This window comes from Cupressus sempervirens, chromosome 7 (assembly GCF_028749045.1).
Source record: "Cupressus sempervirens isolate cs-2001-9-10 chromosome 7, ASM2874904v1, whole genome shotgun sequence".
Lineage (NCBI taxonomy): Eukaryota > Viridiplantae > Streptophyta > Pinopsida > Cupressales > Cupressaceae > Cupressus > Cupressus sempervirens.
The window spans coordinates 525,100,533-525,106,367 of NC_143124.1; the positions used below are offsets into that span (position 1 = coordinate 525,100,533).

At 36.3% G+C, this 5,835-nt stretch overlaps 1 pseudogene; it reads right to left on the minus strand.

Moving 5' to 3' along the window:
* Nucleotides 1–2,898: 2,898 nt before the first annotated feature.
* Nucleotides 2,899–5,231, minus strand: LOC149547832 (protein ASPARTIC PROTEASE IN GUARD CELL 2 pseudogene; annotated as a pseudogene).
* Between the last annotated feature and the right edge of the window lie 604 nt (nucleotides 5,232–5,835).

Here is a 5,835-nt window from a genome sequence, read left to right on the forward strand (position 1 = left end):
AACTATATTTTGGTGGATTTGGTAACTTTGTCCAAACCTCACTTAGTTTCTTCTAGGTTCTGCATCAATGTGACTATTAATAAGACACTACCTAACTTTGTAGTGCTCAAATCAAAATTTGGAAAGTACACCTAGGCTCTAGTTTATGAGAATGCTACCCTATGCTAGCAGAAGTATAAGGTAAGATCAAACTCCTTAGCAACTTTTAAGATCCATCCCTTCCTAGAGATGAAGGATAAGAAGAAAACCACATCCCTGAGTGTTGTTCAAATTATTCTTGGTGAGAGTTTGAACAATACCATTAACCTACGTAAGGTTGAAGAAAAGTCCAATACTATCACCAACTTATTCATACTTCATACTAGTGTGTCTCCTATGAGAGAGAGAGAGGGTGGGGGGGGGGGGGGGGATTTTGCCAATATGTCTTCAAGTTAATTTCATTTGATCTTTTTAAAATTTATTTCCCATCTCTTTCATTTACAAAATTCTCTTCTAAAAGTTAACAAAATAGAAAAAAATACACTCCAAATGTCTTCATTCTCGAAAATGTGAACTATCTTTTAATTTCTAAATTTGAGAAATGAAAAAAATTTATTATTTACTAATATGAGATCCTAAGTAGTTGAAAAACAAAAATTTGGACAACTTAAGTTTCGATTGAAAATAGGAAAGTACTTTTGATCAAAAGTACCTAGGTAGGAGTTTTAACCCGAGTAATTTCATCGAATACAATTTTTGTTATCGGAAACTCTTTTGATCAAAATTAGGTTACTTTTGATAGAAAGCGCTTTTGATTAAAAGTACCCGATTAGGCCTAATTAAAAAAGGCCAAGAAGTTTTTGAAGACTTCATGGCTTTAGAGCTCAATTAGACATCTTAAATAGAACATTGAAGACAAGCCAATTTGCATCACATAAGTATAGAAACTAAGTTTTCTAATGGTTATAGATTTCATAAAATTTGAGTTTGTTATGTACATGATTTTTTATGTAAAAAAGAAACTTTGTATTTAACATTCATGGAAAAATAGTAAACAAGAGAATAAAAATTCTAATAAATAACCAAAGTCTCTATATCAAAGTCTTCTTTCCATTAGAAAACAAATTAATTGAAATAAAAAAAATACACATCAAGTTAAGTGTTTTGAAAGGAAAGTATATCAAAATTAGAGAATCAATTTCAAACATTAATAAAATATGAAAGAACAAAAATAAAGATATGAAACTAATATCATGATCTCGATATAGATGTTAGAAAAACAAATTCAAAAGAATCACTTTGATATCTATTTTAGAGAAAAAGTTATGTAATTTTAAAATAGGGTCACCCTTTTAAAATCAAAATTTTAACAATATCAATTTATGGGAGAAGAAAAATTATTTGAATCAATTATATATAGTTAGTTAGTTAGTTAAAGGATAATCTTTAATTGGATACATAAGATAACTGCATTATCAATTACATGATCATCTCAAGAAAATCACTAGAAAATATAAGCAACATATAAGTTTGAAGAAGAGGATAATGAATTTTTAGTTTGACAGCTTATTCATTTATAATTTAAGGAAATAGAGGTTCCCAAAATGGTCCTAGTTCATATATGGTGTTAAGGTATTCTTTCTAATGCATATGAAATGAAATTGTGAAAATGGATTGGATATTTCAGCTATCTTTAATATGCTAGGCTTATATATTAATTAGATGAGCCAACTATGTGAATCAAATAATATTTTGGATATGTAACCTCCTAATTAGATTCAAAATGTTTATGAAAGATAAATATAAGAAAGTTAAATAAAATATCAATGAGTTTTGAAATAAACATGATATAAATATTATTAAGAACATCTAGTCAAGAAGAAAAGGAGGCCATTTGGATGAACTGCTCTAGTCTAGTCCTTTAATGAACATGTTTGATTTTTGAGTTGAAGTTGATAATTTCTCTTAGAAGGAGCATTTATGTAGGCATTTCTTTGGTACATAGTAATCCTCATCAAAATAACAATAGTAAATTTTATAATATGTTAGTCTAGAGCCTTTCTTAATTTATATTTCTTTTTAAAAATCTTTGTATTCCTAAGAATTGTCCTAGTATTTCATTAGACCTCATATGATGCATTTTCTCTCTCTCATGTATATGCCATGCAATAAGGGAAATCATATATATTTTTGGAAAGAACTATGAATCTCATGGGAGATAAAATCATATGGAGACGGAGAAAATAGAAGGAATTATGTTGGAAGAAAAAATAATACTGAAATTAGAAGATAAATTTTACAAGTAAGAAAATGATATTAAAAATCTAAGGATTAGGTGTGTGTAGTGAATACTAAGTTTATATGGCCCAATACCTACATAGAGTTTTGTCAATCTTAGAGCTTGTCCTTAATTGGGAGTTGCAACCTAGTTCAGAGTAAAAGTGTACAGTTCTTTTGAATGGAAGAATCATGGATGCTTTAAAAAAATAACAAACTATCCTTCCTTTATACCTTTTTGAAGGGAACATTGTGATTTAACAAATAAATTGGAACTTCCAAATTGCTACAAGCATACATATACACACGACTCAAAGATGTGGTTTTCCTAAAAATGATTATACAAATGATAAATAAAAATGTTTTTGGAATTCATTTATTTATGTTGTCGAGGAAATAAATACATTATAAACAATCATAGGAAATGATTGGGGAAAAATGTACATTTGACAAATGTGGCAGATATCACAATAATTTTTGTAGCTTACAAAAATATAAAGAATTCTTGAAAACATTAAAGTTAGAGAATTGTGTAAATAAAAAATTAGACTAAATATTCATAAAAAAATGTTGTTTATATTGCCTTCCTAAAACATCTTAGTTTTTGATTATAGGACATACAGACCAAGAAGAACAAATGCTAAAAAATTCAACGAAGTCCATTGTATTTTCAATTATTTAAGTTTGATCAAAATACATTTTGTCTGACAGAAGGGCACTTTGTCCATCAATATATGCTATCTATTTACGTATATCTTCTTTTCAAGAAGGGCACTTAGTGTTATTTACAAACTTCCTTTCCTTATATTTTACGGTTTAACTTGCCGGGTAGCCTCTTCTCCATTTCTGCACGATTTCCTTAACGAACAGACGAGATTTTCAGGTGACATGAGAGAGAAATACTTGTTACGTCATACAATATTACTATTATTATAATAATAATAATATAGTCTCTAGTCTTGCACAGTTTAGTACGTGCCAAACACAACCTCCAGCAATAAAACATCAAGGAGAATGGCTGTTAGTGTTAGGACTATTCTTGGCTAAGGCATCTCATCACCAACTCTCTCTTTCCTAAATTCATCAGCATTGGTTGATAGCAAAGCCAATGAAAGAGTCGACAGAATCAATAGACACCCGCACGCCCTGCTGCTGAATATTGCCTATTATAGACAGACTCCCCTCCGTGGGTGCAAAGGCCAGGCAAAATGTTCCCATGATATCAACAGGAATCAGATAATTTTCAGGCGGAAGGGTCAAAACGGCCCTATTGATAAAATGAAAACTCAAGGTAGGAACGATAACAGTTCGGAGGCCGGCGAAGTCATAGCAGGTATCAAACATGGACATTCCTTGGGCGCGGGGAAGATGTTGTGTGCTCAGAACGAAGGCGTCACGGATGGCATCATAAGCGTCGCTCTGGAGCCGCGTGACGGCCGTGCCGGAGTCGACTATCACGCCGCCCGCACCCGTCGCGTCGAACTCAAACACCCTCTGCGGAAGAGATACCAGCAACCCACCCACGCTGATGGCCGTCAGTGGAACATAGTAAAACGTACCGAATCGCGGGTTTCGGAGAAGCGGAACGAAGACGGACCCAACCGGAGAAACCGAGTCGGGACCGAAGTCGACTACGCCGGATGACTCGGATGAGCGGTCGACGAGGCAGTATGAATACTTTGTTCCGTATGACCCCAGCTGTGACGGGAACGAAAGGGCGCCCGCCCCGAGACCAATCAACCCGGCGGCGCCCACGAACAACCCCCGGTTTTCATGGCCACACCCGATTGCGACGTTCTGAACTCTCGTGTTGCCAAATGTGAGCGTCTCCGTAGCAAAGCTCCCGACGGAGTGAGACCCGTCTCCATAATCTACCCGATACGCGCACCCGCCGCTGTTACACCCGGACTCCTCTAACTCACTGCACACCGCCGAATTGCACGAAATGGAGGCGAAGGAGGCCGAGGTGGAGGGGTCGAAGATCGGATCGGCCTGGTCGTAGCAATCTTTGCATGGCTGGCACTGCACCCACGCCACATCGCTGCCCGTGTCCAGCACGAAGTACTGTTCTGTAGGAGGTGTTCCTACTCCTATGCGGGTAAAGTACTCCCCACTGCCCACTATCATGCCCGACATGATATCGCTTCCGAAATCCTCAGTCTTGGCCTTGTGCTCTACTCTTCTTTCTTTCTCCTTCCCCTTCAACTTTCTCTCTACTCGCCTATTCAGCGCCTTCACCCGGCGGCACTCCCTCTCCAACCTCTCTTTTAACCTCTGCCCGTAGCTCATGTTTCCCCCCACTAAACTATCTCTATGGAAAACTTTCAGCCTCCATGGATTTTCAGCCACTTCATCCTCTTGTTGATTGTAGGTCTTATATAGTTCCACCGGTGGTGCCGGTGAGCTCACTTCCCTCAGCCGAGCTGCGATATTCAATTCATGATAATGAAACCCACCTCTCTTCTCTGCCCAAGAGACGTGAACAAAGTAGAGGGAAATCATAACCCAAACAAGATATCTACAAAAACCCATTTGTGAAATGATAACTTACGCCTCTCTCTTCTTCTCTATAACTCAAATTTCATGACTTCTCTACAACTTCAGCCCTCCTCTTCCCTGATACAATTCAATTATCTCCTTTCACTGATTTATATCTTTAGCTTGCTGTATTGGTTATGAATTTATACTTGTGTTTGATTGGAATAAGTCTCACCCATGATTTAATAATGATTTATTTGCTATTGGTCATGTATCGTGCCAACTATTTCCCATCTCTACGATTGAGGCGCTTCCACTAGCCACAGTCTCCAGCACTACTGCTGCCTCGTGATATCTATGGACTTCCTCTCATGCCATTGAAATCGACACGACCTCGCAATCTTGTATTGTCTGAAGCACTGTCTCCTAGTTGGATGGTAAATTATTTGAGGACCACTGGCCCTCCTTACTTTAGACGGCTTTAAAAAATGCAGGGAATGCTCGTTATTCATGCGTGATTTTTGTTGAGAGCTTCCTAAATGTGGGTTCAGTCGCTCAATTCCTTTTTAGTGTTTAATTTATTTTGAAATCCATAAGTCGCTCAATTCCTTTTTAGTGTTTAATTTATTTTGAAATCCATACTTACTCTTGTCTTAATCGCGTGTTTACATTCCATTCAACGCATCTACCACCGCCTTGGCTTGACTATACCTTTGTTTTTACATGTCTATCGACTGGGCTGTTTAAATAAGCAAAGATGACATATGCCAAATTAAATTTTAGCAGACTTACGGTTGTTTTGAATACTAAATTTCGTAATGAAGATGAACGTAAGCCATGAGTTGAAGATATTAGGTCAGAATAACGAACAGTTCCTTTCATGATCTCTCTCGGGAAGATGATTTTAACAATTTGATTTGAGTTCTTGAGTTCTTTCACAATACATAATAAATTTAGTGGAAATTTTAATTTTTGAATGCTGGCTTCTCTTAAAGGCAGATGGGTTTTCCCATATTTTGTTAGATCATTTGTACTGTAATATGGAGAATTTTGACAATTAGATGCGTAAGGCACTAGCTAATTTCTAGATAAAATGTATCA